Source organism: Esox lucius, chromosome 13 (genome assembly GCF_011004845.1).
Source record: "Esox lucius isolate fEsoLuc1 chromosome 13, fEsoLuc1.pri, whole genome shotgun sequence".
NCBI classification, from domain to species: domain Eukaryota; kingdom Metazoa; phylum Chordata; class Actinopteri; order Esociformes; family Esocidae; genus Esox; species Esox lucius.
The window spans coordinates 26103159-26120228 of record NC_047581.1 but is presented as its reverse complement, the minus strand read 5'-3'; the positions used below and the strand labels follow the sequence as shown (position 1 = coordinate 26120228).

Here is a 17070-nt window from a genome sequence, read left to right as displayed (position 1 = left end):
TTGGACGGTGAACATGCCATGAATTTCTATCAGGGGCTCCTTTCTGTGGCCCTTTTTCACACTCAGTCTCTTATAAATCTCTCTGAAATTGCCATTCACCCACTCTGTGTACCCATTCTCATGTGTCACTGCCATATTTTAATCCGTGTCCACATCACCACTCTATCCCCCTCAGATCAATGAGCGATTACAACAAATACACACATTAAGATTCATATCCCTGTAAAACCCTGCAAACTGTAACCAACAACAGGATTCTGATAATCTGATAAGCCAGGTATGGGGAGAGGAGAGTTACATAGATCCAATAGAAAGGCTCAATGATAACTGCCTGTCTTCAATATGCTCCTTGGTCAATGTAACACGGACCTAGGTTAATCAATAATTTGTCTGGATAAACAGCCTTGTGGCTTTGACTTGTCAGCCTGATTAAATTAAAGAGGGTTGATGAAAAAGAAAATGAATCAATATTACATGAGATTGAATCTAGCTATTTTTCTATTTATTTTTGTTTAAAAACATGTTTTATTTCCATGTATTCTGAAATGTAGCTGTTTAGTTTAGAAAATGAGAAAATAGCTTTTTATTCCAAATTCTAAAATTCTAAGATTTTGCAACACATGATAATTATGCAAATTCAATACTTTTCCAAACAAAATGGACAAAAACAAACATTACTTCCAGTCTGAATATCATGATTCATCGTTGCACAAAAATAAGCGTAAATATATTATGACGCTTCTAAATGGATCCCAGCAAAACGACAAAAGTGAGAAAGGGTACCTTATCTATATGAAGACAGAGCCGAGCACTTCATTGTCAGGGCTGATGGTTGCTGCAGGGTGCTTCCCCAGTGAACTGAGGCAGATGTCACAAGAGGCACCTGCTCTGTTTGGGTTGGAGTCTCCTCCTCCACTCTGCTGCTTGCTTTAGTTTCGGGGGTCGTCGCCTGTCCTGCCCTGCTTAAAATAGACCAGCGAACGCTCATCCCTCCCTTTGGCACGCTATTGTCTTAAGCAACAGCTAGCAGGGATTTATGGGCAGGAAACTCATTAAGTCACTTTAAAGCATTTTCAATATAATTGACAAACAATCAGCTGTTGCACCTATTGTATTGGTGAAAGCTCTGGCATGGGCCATTAGAGGGTTCTTTGCCATGTTTTTTAGGGAATCCATTAAGATGTAACAAATGTATTATAATGACAGTGTGTTGATGAGGGGAACCAAATCAAAGAGAGGCACGGACATCAACTAAGGAGCTTACGGTCTCTTACCCAGGGAGCGTGTCCACGGCCGGGCTCGGTGGGGGTGCATTCTCAAAGCCTCAATGGCGAGCCATCTGTCTGGATGTTTCATGGTGGGCTCGCATCAACACCCCCCTGATTGATTGACAGCTGGCTAATCCAATCTCTGCTATTTCCTAACAGTGTGACACGGGACATACTTCCCGGTGTGCCCATCACAGTTTTCACCGCCTCAGGAGCAGCATCACACCTTTCCAGAGAATAGGCAGAGTTGTCCTTAGGACGTGTGACTGGACGTTTAGAGTGCGGATGAGACAGGATGCTGCAGGATTTAATCAGGCACTGTGGGTTTGTAAGAGCAAGGGAAAATGAGCTGACTGACCTACATTGGTCTTCATCAGAATGAATGACAGATGTCCGGCTGGTGTCTTTACTACTGTGTATGGTATCCAGCTATGCAGCATGTTTAGGGTAGATTATTCAAATGTTTTGGTTGTCTAATGATATGGCAGATTTACAACCAAATATACTGCCCTTAGATAGACTCCAGCATACCAATGTCTTCAGTTATCTAGAGGGAAACCTGAATCTGGACGGCAAATATTTGTTTATTGAGACATTCAGGGTCAAATGTCCTCTACTCAGAGAGGTTTATCCCAGATTTTATGAGTCACTCTGTGAATCATAGTATTTAATAGGCTGGTAGTAGTACAGTAGCTATATTTGCTAAATGACTCAACTCTTTCATTCAGTGTGTAGCCATCAAAATCCATATGTGGGCATGTAAGAGGATAGCATCTGTCATAATTCTATAACACACCTGTGGTTTGTAGGACAGCCACAACCCTCCTTGAAAACTTTCCTGGCATGTTACAGTTTGCCACACCCCAGCTTGAAAACTTCACTGAAATGTGTTACAGTCAGCCACAACCCTCCTTGAAAACTTCACTGAAATATGTTACAGTCAGCCTCAACCCTCCTTGAAAACTTCACTGAAATGTGTTACAGTCAGCCACAGCCCTCTTTGAAAACTTGACTGAAATGTGTTACAGTCAGCCACAACCCTCCTTGAAAACTTCACTGAAATATGTTACAGTCAGCCTCAACCCTCCTTGAAAACTTCACTGAAATGTGTTACAGTCAGCCACAGCCCTCTTTGAAAACTTGACTGAAATGTGTTACAGTCAGCCACAACCCACCTTGAAAACTTGACTGAAATGTGTTACAGTCAGCCACAACCCTCCTTGAAAACTCAGGTGTGAATGGAGTTAATTTTGCTAATAACACTCTCACACTCCCTCATACTGGTAAATGGAAGTTCAACATGGCACCTCATGGCAAAGAACTCTCTGAGGATCTGAAAAAAATGATAGGCCTAGGCTACGACCATACAGCGGTTTAACAGGACAGGTTCCACTCAGAACAGGCCTCGCCATGGTTGACCAAAGAGGTTGAGTGCACATGCTCAGTGTCATATCCAGAGGTTCTCTTTGGGAAATAGACATATGAATGCTGCCAGCATTGCTGAACACATTGAAGGGGTGGGGGGTCAGCCTGTCAGTGCTCAGACCATACGTCGCACACTTCATCAAATTGGTCTGCATGGCTGTCATCCCAGAAGGAAGCCTCTTCTAAAGATGATGCACAAGAAAGCCCGGAAACAGATTACTGAAGACAAGCAGACTAAGGACATGGACTACTGAAACAATGTCCTGTGGTCTGATGAGACCAAGATACACTTATTTGGTTCAGATGCTATCAAATGTGTGTGGTGGCAACCAGGTGAGGAGTACAAAGACCAGTGTGTCTTGCCTACAGTCAAGCATGGTGGTGGGAGTGTCATGGTCTGGGGCTGCACGAGTGCTGCCGGCACTGGGGAGCTAAAGTTCATTGAGGGAACCATGAATGCCAACATGTACTGTGACATACTGAAGCAGAGCATGATCCCCTCCCTTCAGAGACTGGGCCGCAGGGCAGTATTCCAACATGATAACGACCTCAAACACACCCCAAAGACGACCACTGCCTTCCTAAAGAAGCTTAGGGTGAAGGTGATGGACTGGCCAAGCATGTCTCCAGACCAAACCCTATTGAGAATCTGTGTGGCATCCTCAAACTCTGGTGAACTCAAGAAGAATGCCCAAGAAGGTTAAGGCAGTGCTGGAAAATATTGGTGGCCACACAAAATATTGACACTTTGGGCCCAATTTGGACATTTTCTCTAAGGGGTGTTCTCACTTTTGTTGCCAGCGGTTTAGACATTAATGGCTGTGTGTTAAGTTATTTTGAGGGGACAGCAAATTTACACTGTTATACAAGCTGTACTCTCACTACTTAACATTGTAGCAAAGTGTTATTTCTTTAGTGTTGTCACATGAAAAGATATAATCAAATATTTACAAAAATGTGCGTGTGTGTATGGATGAGTGTGTTCAGACTTTTGGTATTTTCTGCTACTGCATATAACCTACCATTTAAACCTTTAAGCATGATAAAATGCCTCTGTCAATGTGCTAAGTTATGTGCCAGTTAAATAATGATTTAACAATGTGGCCTCTTTTATATTTCCTGAAATGTTCATTGGAGTTTCAAACTGTGAAGAAACGTATGTTTCCCAAATGTCAGACTTTTTCTTATATACTGTAATGCATTTTCACCTCATCCTTATGGGCCCTGGACAAAAGTGCACTACTTAGGACATAGGCTGCCATTTGGAAAGCAGTGATAGCTTAACTTAAATCAGAACACCATCTTGTCAAAATACTCTGAAAGCCTACGGTTTTCAGATACACTGCGTGATGACACTGCCTCTTTGGTCAGCTTCCAAGCCTGTTACATATAATGACATTCTTATAGAAGAAAACGTCTAAGAAGAAAATATTATCAGAATGATTCAACCCACTTAGAGTCGAAACAGGTTGAAAAATTCAACTAGTGACTAAAGAACACATCATGTTGTGTCTGTCTTAAAGAAAAAAAATACAATTTCCTTCTCACTGTGTGTAAAAATGAACCCCCATTCTTTATGAACTGCATTATATATGGAATGCCATATTTGACACACCATCCCTGTATTCTGAATGAGTAGACTGCAACCTGCAGTCTCAAATAACATCTCCAAAATAAATATTGAGAAACAAAATGACACACAATCCAGAGGATGTAGAAATGGTTGGTTTGCATGCTTTTTCTTTGTCCAAAGCAATGTTTGAGGTACCTTCTCCTCTTCATGAATCCACAGCAATAACATCACATTCATATTTGTTCATAAATTCATATTTGTTTTTTCAATCGGTTCCACAATACCATCTGTTTATCTCATGAGTATCAGCAAGCAGCATTTTTCTTCTAAAGAGCCCCTGTGCATTGTAATACAGCGCTATCAGTAAACCCCAGGAGGACACTGTTATCTGAAGAGGCCCAGCTTCGGTTTGTTTCACCGCCAGGGGTTCCCATTTTCCCACCAACTCAGAGCACAGCCAGGACCTCTGCGTCTTTGTTCAAACGTGTCCATCCAAAACTCACAAAGCATCCCCCCAATGAGAAGCTTGTGCTTTTATATCCATCCCAGATTAAATATTTGGTTGCTAAGGCAACAAACAGCCACTGCATGCTCCTGAGGTCGGAGGTGGCAGGATATGCCTTGGAAGCATCCCATTGACTCTGAACCAAGACAGGATATAGTCTCAAATCTAATATGACTATTAAAAGAGTCTACAGCAATACTGACACAAACTGGATTTTAGACGGTTTAGAATTGCTTTGATAGGAAAGCCTTGATTGTACATTGTTGTACCAGGTAACAATTGATAAATGATCAGTCAGTGACATATGCTCCCAAACTCATGAATATGAATGAGGACCACTAGATTGGGTCGAATTCATTTTTAGATGACAATGGGAGACCGAAATTGACAGAATGATTGCGACGAATGGGTGTTGAAATGAAAGTATTGACAACCGTTGGTGTTGCGGTGTCTCTGAGGGTCTTATTGCCATCAATAATTTAATTTCCATTTCCAGATATTAACCCACTTTGTTGTTCTTGAATGAAATTAAAGGAGGGTAATTCCATCACATGATCACCAATAGACCTGCCTTCCATTATTCTGATTGTTGAGGGCAGTCAGGTCTAAAGAAGAGAGATGGAGATTTATATTAGGTTTGAATGCTGAAGTCCACTTATAGATTTCCATAGGAGTTTGTTATGATTACACCATAAGGTCACACTACAACGTAACTTAATCATTCACTCCTTCAATAGAAGGAGCTTAACGGAATTTATAGCTTCTGTCAGGCGATTACTGTTTAATCACAAAGTCATATTTCACTTAGTCTTCCGTATCTATGATCTAGGAGGGTATGCTATTTAGTCGTTAGTGTCTAAGCCTTCAAGCAGATTTACAAACCTCAGAGCGCTGTATAAATCAGTAGAAATGGTGTGCTGTAATAACATCATATTGAAGTCATTTCATCGAAGGAAACACCAACACACAGTTGGACATGAAGATGTGCTGTTGTTTTAGTGAGTTAAGACATTAATGTCTAACATACAATGGCTTTTAATTGGAAACAAGTCATGAGCTAAAATGAAAGGCTCAACAGGTAGCACAGGCTTGTCAGTGTGGGAGGGTAACAAAATGTACTTTTACATTTGTTGTGATTTAGTAGGTACTATTACCCAAAGTGTCTTACAGTAAGTGCATTCATCTTAAGATAGCTAGTAAAAGTAGTTTAGGGGTTCTGTTGTGTTTTAGCCCTCAGACAAACAGCCCTCAAAACATTCTCTATATAGATCACTCCATGGGCCAAAGCTACCACTGGGAAAAGTTGTCAGCCTATAGAAATGGCAAAAAGAGATAAAGTACGTATGGTCCAATCATGCGATTTCAATCACCAATAAAGTTTTAGTTCTTCATAGTTCCTACTAGGGGTGTCGCAATATACCGGTATTGACGATAACCGTGATATTAAAAAAAAATGAATATTGATATCATGTTAATAATACACATATGATAATATAGTATTTACTAAGCGAAACTGAAGTTGTATTTTTCCCAAAACTCCTCTAGGCTTTTCCATAGCTTATTCATGGCAAAACGATGCATTTGCTTAAACTAAGAGTCTGGACCTATACACTGGTTCTGTTCACTAGTGTTTGAATTAACGCCTTTTCACCAGCCTATTCACTAGGCCAAAATGTTTTGTATTTTTCCAAGAACTCAGTGTTAGGCCTTGTGGATCTTTAGTTTATCAGTTCATCTGGTTGCCTTTTCACTTTCCATTAAGTGTAACAGTTCTTTATGTATGCTTTTTTTTTTTTGTACAGTTATGGTTACAGACTCTCTCTACCTCCATACATTCTTATTTTGAGTGTAATTAATTTGCCAAAAAAGAGAAAAAAACACATTAAACAGAGTTGAAGATTAATTTGACTAACAGCATTTTTTACATTTTCAATAGATTCCACAATAATATCGTTACAGTGAATTATTTTGGCCACGATAATCGTGTAGTGAAAATCTGATATCATGACAGCCCTAGTTCCTACCAAACTGCGCCACAGTGTGGTTCAGCAGCTGCAACGGGTGGTGAAAACCGCCCAGCACCTCACTGGTGCCCAGCTTCCTGCCATCGCCAAACTCCTGCCATCGCCAAACTCCAGGGTAAGCAGTGTCATCAGGGACCCTTCACACCCATGCTACAAACTGTTTGCCTTCCTACCATCAGGCAGGCGGTACAGGTCTCTTCGGTCCTGCACCAACAGGCTCAGGAACAGTTTCTTCCCATCCAGTGTAACCCTGCTGAACTCTGTGACCCAGTGAACTAACTCTGTGAACTCTGTGACCCAGTGTAACTCTGTGACCCATCACTCACCATACCCCCTCGCGTCTCAGGTCCTTGTTGCACTACTCCCTTGTACTACTCTGACACTTCCTTGCAAAGCCCGATAATTGAAGTTTTTCAGTTGTCGCAGATACATGTCTACCTCAGGAACCTCACTGCTGCTATCCCTACATTTCAGTTGCGCATGAACCTTGTACATTCAATTTGCCTCTTTGTGCATTTAGATTTTGTACACTTAGAATTGCCATTGTGCTTGTATTTGTACAGTTGTTACACACAGGTGTCACGGCAGTATCACAACGAGCACAGTCCTCCGGTTCCCAGCGCACCAGGCCCCTTACCGCAGTTTCCCAGTTGCCACGATCGTCATCTCTTGTTTATTGAGTGCACCTGTTATGTTTGATTTCCTACACTATTTTAAGTACACCTCTGTCACGGATTCATTGTTGAGTATTGTTTCTGTCAGAACCCAGGTCACTCTCTGTCATAAATTGATTAGATCCATTACGTTGTATTATTCCAAGGAGTGTTTTGTGTTTTGCTGCAGTGTTTGTTCATTAAAACCTTTTCTTTGCGCACTTGCATCCAGAGCCTGCAGCGTTATTCGTTGCAAGAGGTCTACCTTGAGGATCTTAGCGCTGCTATCTCTGCATCCCGGTTGCTCATGCTTCCCAACAACATTACTCCTTCATTTGCCTAATTTGCACATCTAAAATGTCAATTTGCCATTTGTACCCGAACAACTATTATCCCACTTGTAACATTCACTATACCTAAACCTTGTGAACTTTGGCCCTCCTCTATTTGCCTTAATTGCACATTTAGTATTGCCATTTGTACTGCCTTTGCCTTCATTGCACATCTTCACGTTCCACTTGTAATGAACATATAGTTGTAATTACCTGTAAATGTTCTGCCCTCTATCTGCACTTCTGGTTAGATGCTAACTGCATTTCGTTTTACTGTACTTGCCCAGATCTACAGTAAGAGATGATCACAAACTGTGTGGCAGTTAATGATTTAACAATGTGGCCACCTTCAAGAGATGATCACAAACTGTATAGCACATGGATGAACAAATAGCCTGCCGAGCCACACAGGTTAGAGCTGTTCTATCATACCATAATGTACCTACGTTATCCCTCACCTGCCTTTGGAGCACATGGTAGCGTAAAAACAACTGGTCAACGTGAAGTGTTTCCATTTGTTCCACTGAACAGTTCGATATAGAGGCCTGACTGGGAAGACACTTGTGTGTTGTGTTTGAAGAGTCAGCTGTGTTTGAAAGGCAGAGGACATGGGTTTGAGCATCAGCATGAGCTTAATCAAGAGAAAGCGGTACTCGCTAAGAGACCAGATCAAAAAGAGTAGTTTCACATAAGACTTAAGCATGATCCACTTCATTGATTTCTGTGGAGAGTAACCACATAATCCTTGGTCAGAAAGGCCAGAGGACTTTACTGCAACATACATAAAATATCTGTCATTTAATTAGATGTCTCTCAATCTCAACCTGATCTCACAGCAAATAAATGCTTAAAGGTTTGATCACCTTTAGCTAAGTTTCTTTTCCAATGAAAGAATGACCACATCCCTATAGGGGATACAGGCTAGATGTCACAATTCGATCTGTCATATCCTTTTACGAAGATGCTACCTTAGAAACCATGATCCAAAAAGCAGATATAGTTGCTCTCAAAAGCATTCACCCCCTTTCACATGGCCACTGATCAACACAAAAAAGTACAGCTATATCAAAATACAGCTATACGACCTTCAGGCTAAGTGCTATGTTTGAAACAAACCTAACACTGAAACATCATCCTGAACACCATCCCCACAGTGAAGCATGGTGGTGGCAACATCATGCTATGGGGATGCTTTTCTGTGTCATGGCCAGGAAAACTTGAAGACAGCACAGAGAAATATTGATACTGAAAAGTACAGAGAAATCCTAGAAGAAAACCTGCTGATGTCTGCAAGACTTCAGTCATGTGCTTCAGGTCCCTGCTATTATGTAAATAGCAATGCCGACTGTCTTGAGTACAAGCTAGGACTTGGTACCTCTATTCTTGTGTTGATTAGAAATAGAAGGAATCGACTGCATGCAAAGTATAAAGTAAACCTGTCCAATCTGTTAACTGTAACACATCAAGCTACTTGTCCAGGAACCCCTATTACATCTATTAAGCTGGCTTTACTTAATATCAGATCACCAACAGATCATTCTTGGTAAATTACCTTATTATATCCTACAACATAGATTTTATGTTTCTCACTGAAACGTGGCTAACAGACGATTGTAGTGCTACTGTTCTTAACGAGACAGCACAGGAAAAATGAGGTTATATGTATACGAGTCAAAATGGTAGGACAGGAGGAGTGGCTGCCCTATTCAAAGATAAATTCCAGTGCAAAGAAAAAACATTTGGTAATTTTATTTCTTTTGAATACCTCTGTTTTACCTTAAATGGTGCCCCCAAAATTTGGTTTTTAACTGTTTACAGACCACCACGATATTCAGCAAATGTTATTGATGATTTTGCTGAACTACTCTGTTATATCAGTTGTTTATTATTACAGGGGTTTTTAACATCCACATACATAATAATACAGACAATAATGCCAAAAAACTTCTTGCACTACTTGACACTTTTGATCTCACTAAACGTAAACACACACACAAGGCCACATTCTAGATATTTCCTCTGTCATGGTTAAAGACTTGGCCCAAATGTAATGAGTTTGCTTGTTTCTTTTGTAAAAAAAAAAGTAAGTATTTCAACTCAAGCGGTCTCTTAGACAAATTTCAGTCAGGCTTCCGACCTCACCACAGTACTGAAACAACTCTGATAAATGTTTTGAATGATATACGGCTGAAAACTGATTCCGATAAAATAACAGTTCTGGTTCTATTAGATCTCAGTGCAGCATTTGACACTGTAGATCATAGAACACCTCTAGATAGGCTAGAAAATTGGGTAGGACTCTCCGGGACAGTCCTTAATTTGTTCAGATCTTATCTAGATGGCTGGAGTTACTTTGTCACCTTTGGTAATAATGAATCTGATAGGGTGGCTATGACATGCGGAGTTCCCCAGGGATCAGTTCTTGGACCGCTTCTGTTCAATCTGTATATGCTACCTCTGGGCCAACAACATTAACTACCATAGCTAAGCAGATGATACTCAAGTATATATGACTCTCGAACCGTATAACAACAGCTCAATAGACTCATTGTGTCACTGTATAGAGCACATAAATACCTGGATGAACCAAAATTGTCTACAATTAAACCAAGATAAAACAGAGATTATTGTGTTTGGCAACAAAAATAAAATAACTAGTATTAATAAAGGGCTGGATTCTGGCCCTAAAAACCAGGGACCAAGTGCATAATCTTAGTGTTCTGACAGACTCGGACCTCACATTTAACAGTCGTATCAAGTGGTCACCAAAACAGCATTCTATCATCTTAAAAATATAGCAAGAATCAAGGACTTGGTGTCCCAAAAAGACCACGAGAAGCTCATCCATGCTTTTATCTTTGGTAGGGTTGACTACTGTAATGGCCTCTTAACTGGACTCCCCAAAAATACTTTAAAACAGCTGCAGCCCATTCAGAATGCTGCTGCTAGAATGTTAACCAGGACCAAGAGAACAGAGCACATCACTCTGGTTCTTAAATCTTTCCGCTGACTTTCAGTCAGTTTCAGAATAGGTTTTAAAGTGGTGCTTCAAGTCTATAAATCACTGAATGGTTTAGGACCTGAATACATTTCTGATATGTTTTAAGAATATAACCCGAGCAGGGCCCTTAGATCCATGTACACAGGTCAACTAGAGCCCAGAGTCCCAACTAAACATGGTCAAGCTGCATTTAGCAGTTATGCTGCACACAACTGAAATAAACTACCAGAAGATCTTAGACATGCCCCAAACGTCTACAATTTTAAATCCAGGTTAAAAACACTTCTCTTTTCACGTGCCTATGACTGAGCACTTAAACTTAACCACACTGTTTAGCCTAACAGCTTTTATAGCTTCCAATGTTTTATGCTGTTTTATATGACTTTCAGTAAAGAGGAAGGTGCCTCTACAAAACATTAAATAAAATGAGTATATATATATTCAATCAATAGCTACCTGTTTTTTGTTTTGTTTTTTTAAATACAATTTGCAGATTTTATTTCTAACTGTGTGTGTTGATCAGTAGAAATTGTTGATCAGTGTGTTGATTTCATGTTGTAACAATAAAATCCAAGGGGGGGACCACTATAACAGAAGTGATCTGTTGTTTGTAAAATTAAACAATGAAGCTGTTAACATACAGTTCTTGTCTTCCTGAGTTCACAAAAGCCTAAAGTTTTCTTTTGAAGTATTTACAGCATCAACCCCCAGCCTTGGTGTTGCAAGTTGAAAGCTCTTCCAACTGAAACACATGGGACAGGCCATGACAAAATGGACCTCCAGGCACTGACTGTTTCATTTAACTGACACATTTGACAGCATGCTGGGCTAGCTACTGCAACAGGAATGCATTGGATTTGAAAATACCAAAAGGCTTCTATAGCATAATCTAGCAATTTGTCAATAATAATTTTGAGAATATGAGGAGTACAGAAAAAAAATGTATCCACGGACTAAGGCTATCCCCTTTTGACAAAGAACCATAGATATGAAAAGAGTCACATCTTTTGGCTAGGGCCCCTTCTTTAAGTAGATACCAGTAAAGATCTGGAGTCTATCAAATTGAAACACTGAGGTTTTTAAATTACCTGTCTTGAAACGATTACAATTTAAACACAGATGCCTTGGTTCTAAACACAGTCAGGAAGTCAAATTGTAGAAAATAAGATAATAGTGTAAACACTAGATTCCTGGACTTTTGCAGCTTCTATGAGTTTTACCGCTCAGTGTAATTGCTGAATTGCTGTTCCACTGCCACCTATTTCCTGCTTTGGTGAAAGACTTTAGGACCAAGGGATTAATTTAACTGATTAATCATTTTAAGATTAGGTTGTGTGATTAAGTTTTTTTCTGAAAGAAATCCCAGATAATATATAATGGAAACAATTCAGCTGGGAAATAAAAAATACCTCCATTGAAGCCATCTTCATATTTTGAATTTCAGGTGCACTTCAGGATAAGCACACCAATTTACTCTAATATGTTAGGAATTGGATTTGTAACATTAATTTAACAAATCATGCAAAATGCATGATAGTACAAAACATTGAAACTCGTTTTGGAGAAGAACCACATTAACAACTACTGGGTGAAATAACTGTATATAAAAACTCCACTCTGCATCTTCAAAATAACAAATATGCTGTTGAAAACAAAAACAGGTGATATAATTTGTGAGCGACAGGAAATCTGTCAAAGTGATCATGCCATGCTAATTGGTTAACGAACTGATTTCATTAAGTAGTCTAAATATTAGGGAGAAAAATCACTCTTCATCCCACAGCTGGCCCGCCTATGAAGCTAAGCAGGGTTGTTGCTGGTCAGTCCCTAGATTGGAGATCAGATGTTGCTGGAAGTGGTGTTATTGGGTGAGTAAAGGGCACTCTCCCAATGCACGAAGTTGATGAAAGGGACATTGCCCGACATAGGGGCAATCTTTCAGATGGGACATTGAACTAAAGATTCAATAGTAGTAAGGATATAGGTGTTAACGGCGATGTGCTATTTTCCAATCAGTCACTGTAGCAGTGATCATTTTTCAACTAAGTGTTTAACTTATTGAAAGCCATATAGGACTTCGCCAAACATATTCAAAAGCAAGTTTTTCATTGTCAACTATGACTATTGAAAAGGGATTGCATCAAGCAAACAACATGAGTCATGGAAAGAAAATGGTTTTGTAATTCAAACAAATCTAACTTAACAGTGTAGATGAAACATTACACAAGATTATATTGGTTATTGCATGACAAAAGTTAATGAACAAAAAATCTCAACATGAGTCAAAAAGGTAGGCAGGGAACAGAATCAAACTTCCTATGTGACATTACCTCAGGAAGGTGACGACAAAAACCATTTCATCCAGTTACACTGTAAACAAGCCCTTTGTCTTTGGTCTTAGGACAATAAGATGATAGGAAAATACCAAGGTTGGGCTGGGTCTACAACCCTACCAACATGGCAACCTAATCATACCCAGCTTTTTGTAACAAATCTGTCAGTGTGGAGATGACCTATTATCAGTAGCACCATAACCTGTCAACAGCGGCGTCTGTGTATGACCCCAATATGCGTGTGTGTCCTCTTGCTAAGCAGCAAGGTACATCTGCTTCAAATGTACCTCCATGAACTGTGACAGAACTGTTGGGGAGCTGCACTTTGATGTTGATCTTCATGGCTCCCTGACCTAAGGTCCAACTACACAACACATAAATGGCCACATGGCACCAAGTGGCAGACCTGTGATACATTAAAACAAGTTTAGTGTTTCGTATTTCCTAACTGAAGCCAATCCCCTCTTAAGTTATTGCTTTATGAGCAAAAACTATATTTCATGCCCACATATATTCTTTCTCTGTCTCCTGTCACCTTCTTATCCATAATAATGTTATACTGTAGCGTAAGGTAGGCTACCTACACCCTATTTGCACAGGTGTGCAAGACCATAGTAGGTTCATTTACTATTAAACACAACTGTGTTTTTGAGAAGAGTATCAATGTGACGGAAACACCACTAAAACATCACATGAAAACTGTACTTTTATGTACAGTGATCATCTGTAATAACAGCAAAAACACCACGGCTGGGATTTTACAGAACAAAACTGATTGGTAACCTAGCCTCTGTGCACTATTTCGCTATGTCAGTTAGTTCCCTCAGATGGTTTTCTCATTAGCTGCCCCCCTGGTAGAGAGGGACAACAAAGAAGACCTCACGGTCAACCTCCAACGAAAGGTCTAAGATGAAGCGGATTGACTCATGGGCTTGGGGGGGGGGGTCTTCATCCAACCATTTCCTCTCAGAGACCCCGGACCAGGAGCCTAATTAGAGACAGCAAGAGTGGCTGTAAGAGGAGGATGCATGTGCTCTCAAATGGCACCCTATGGTCTTTATTAGGGGCCAGCAACAGGGAAGAAATGCATTTTCTTATGACTTTAAAATCCCATGGAATTCAGATACAAATATGCTTAATTTCCTACATCTGCATCCAAGTATTCCAACAGAATAACATCCAACAAAGTACTAGGCGTCTAATCGTTTCTCGATGTTGTCCAGTTATGAAATTACTGTTGTTTACAAATGCGTCTGTTTTGGGATGCTTAGTCGTGGTCAATTTGAAAAATACAGTACAAATCATTTTACATGATTATAGTTCTAGTCCAGCCCCCTGACAAACCGTTTTGACAAAAATCGACTTGCAGCTGAATTGCCTAATCTTGCACTATAGCTCACTACTTCTGACTACGGCCCATGATGCACTATAAAATAGGGAGCAATTTGGGATACAGATTACCTAGCGTACATTCAGACCAAGCTCCCTCAGAATACACGCCATATGCGGTCAAAACATTCGTGATCTACCATTTGGCCTGCATTTTCTTTCCTAATCTGACCATCATTTATCCAGTACAGCCCACTCTCTCAGAGTATAGTACACAAACGCATGCTGGTCGGCAGTTGTCTGGAGAAAATGTAAAAATGGGTTTCCATTCATACAGTGCACACTCGAAGGCCTGTTAATCCAGCATGAGCCCCCTGTCTCCCAGGAGACAGAGACATAAAGGGCTTGTGCTTCACCTGCCCTCTAATTCATTCAACATATGGCAGTGGAACGGATTGGACCGTTTTCAGACCTGCTCAAATCATGTTCAAGAGGTACAAGGAGGAAGGAAATCCGGGACGCTTGGAGCACTGTTTTGGCGATAAATGATAGGATCTATGTAATACATCTGTCTTGGGGATAACAAACCTGATCTGGGGAAATTCCCCCCCAACCCTCGTGTTCACTGACCCGTGTTATTTGGACTTCTGATTACACCTCATCTCATACACTAAACAAACAACTAAATCAGGCATCTGTTTTCATCTGACATCTGTTCAGAATCATTCCTCAGTGGCAGATTTTTTTCACTCTTAAATTGTCACCGTCCCTAAATATTGAAACTGAGATATTGTAACGCAGCCTTGAAATGCCATCATTTGTGTGTATCTGGATCTGAAGGAAAGGCATACAAAGTCATGAAGCAAATCCAGAAACCGTATTTGCCGCTGTAGACTTTACAATGACATCTCAAGGATAATTGTAGCAATGCAGGGGAAATTCAACACTACTGTTGTTTGCTCCTTGGGGTTTAAGGCCGGGTGTTTTGTAAAAGCACTTTGTGACAACTGCTGATGTAAAAAGGGCTTTATACATACATTTGATTGATTGATTGAGGTCCGCATCCTTCCAAGTCTGTAATCATGAAAGTCATACGAGTGCGGACTAACCACAGTGGTACTGCTTGGCAGAGTGAGTCGTGATAGCTGAGTTCAATGCAGAATTGCATTCTAAACACATATGGGCATCACATAGAAGATCCCGTGGGAAGATTGCAATTCTAGTTTCCACTCTCATACTCTGCTGGCAGCACGGTAAACCTCGCACAAATAGATCCTATCTCCTTTCAGCTACAGCTCTGGCCACCTTGGGCAGACCTACTGCAAGACATGAAAGAAAATCCACACATTTCTCCCCCACTTACAGGGTAGTTATGTGCTTCTGGAGAAATCAGCCTGCCAAAGTCAGTGCTTATCCACCTCCATGGGATTTCTCTGGGTTTCAGGGCTGTTATCGGTTATTCTTTTAAACAATCAACTCCAGACTGGCGATACATATTTGCTGCTCTCAAAATGTCTTATTGTCAAGGATTCTTAAAAGTCTTCTAATCCAGTAGATTTAAGAATTTTAAAGCCTCAGTCCTGAACTAAGCCACCGTTTAGCATTCAAATATGCTGTTGAAGGGATGGATTAACTCAACCCGATTACTGAATTGTCCTAAATCTGTGAGAAAGGTTTCCAGAAATAACAGAAAGTTTTTAATACATGTCACATTTAATAGCCATTGAAAGTTGCTTTCATTAGCACCTCAGGAGCTGTATAGGGAATAACGGTAACCACATTACCTCATGCACTGACAGGACTTGAAATCACCAGTAATGCCATTGTTGGAAGATACATGTGGTTGTCAGTATCAGTCTAACACATTTTGTTCTATGTTGTTTCTAAGGACAACCTTTTCGAGTGACTTGGCAAATGTATGTCAAAATGGCTTCAGGTGATCAGGCGGTACAGGAGGATATGCCGGGTTCATTGCTTGACTCACACTCAAGACCAGGTCAAGAGATACACAAACCAGATACTGTGCAAAACAAATACAGATGGGGGATCAATTGGCAATGTCTCCTCATGTTCAATTAGCGGGGCCAGAGCAACCTGAGCACAGACACTTTCTTTCATCAGTGCGGCTTATTAAGCCACACTGTTCATCTACAGGGAGAGATGGTCGATATTCTGCCATCCGCTACGTTAGTCGAATCATCATGAGAAGAACACCGCTACTCAGACAGAGCCACTGTTACCATGACAACAACTGTCCATGTGGCTATATTCATTTCTTGAGGAATCAGAGTTCGTTATGAATCTAACTGAATTAAATGGATAGGATATCATGAAAATGGAGCCAACTGTGATATATGATCACAAAGACAGTCATTTCCTTCTGGGCACAGGCTTTGAGAAACCGCTATAGTCAGGGCCAAGATAAGCGGCAAATAATTGTTCAGCAGCATGTGCAGAGATGTCCTTTAACAGAGTGAAATGGAGAGTAATTGGCCATGGTATGCAGGGGGGGCCATTGTCTCTGAGCTCTCTCTGCTTGGCCCCGTACGACCAATTTTCATTAGAGGCGTGAATGACATTTTTTTTTTAATCCCAAACGGCAGCCTTTTCCTAAGATGGTGCACTAC

General features: G+C 40.5%; 1 protein-coding gene across 1 annotated transcript in view; it reads right to left on the bottom strand.

Annotated features, from left to right (window-relative positions):
* Positions 1-906, bottom strand: part of tnc (tenascin C) — a 64785-nt gene extending 63879 nt beyond the window's left edge. Inside the window, exon 1 of the mRNA XM_010876681.4 lies at positions 784-906. The gene's annotated coding sequence lies outside the window, so the exon portion shown is untranslated. The remainder of the gene's footprint in view (positions 1-783) is intronic.
* Between the last annotated feature and the right edge of the window lie 16164 nt (positions 907-17070).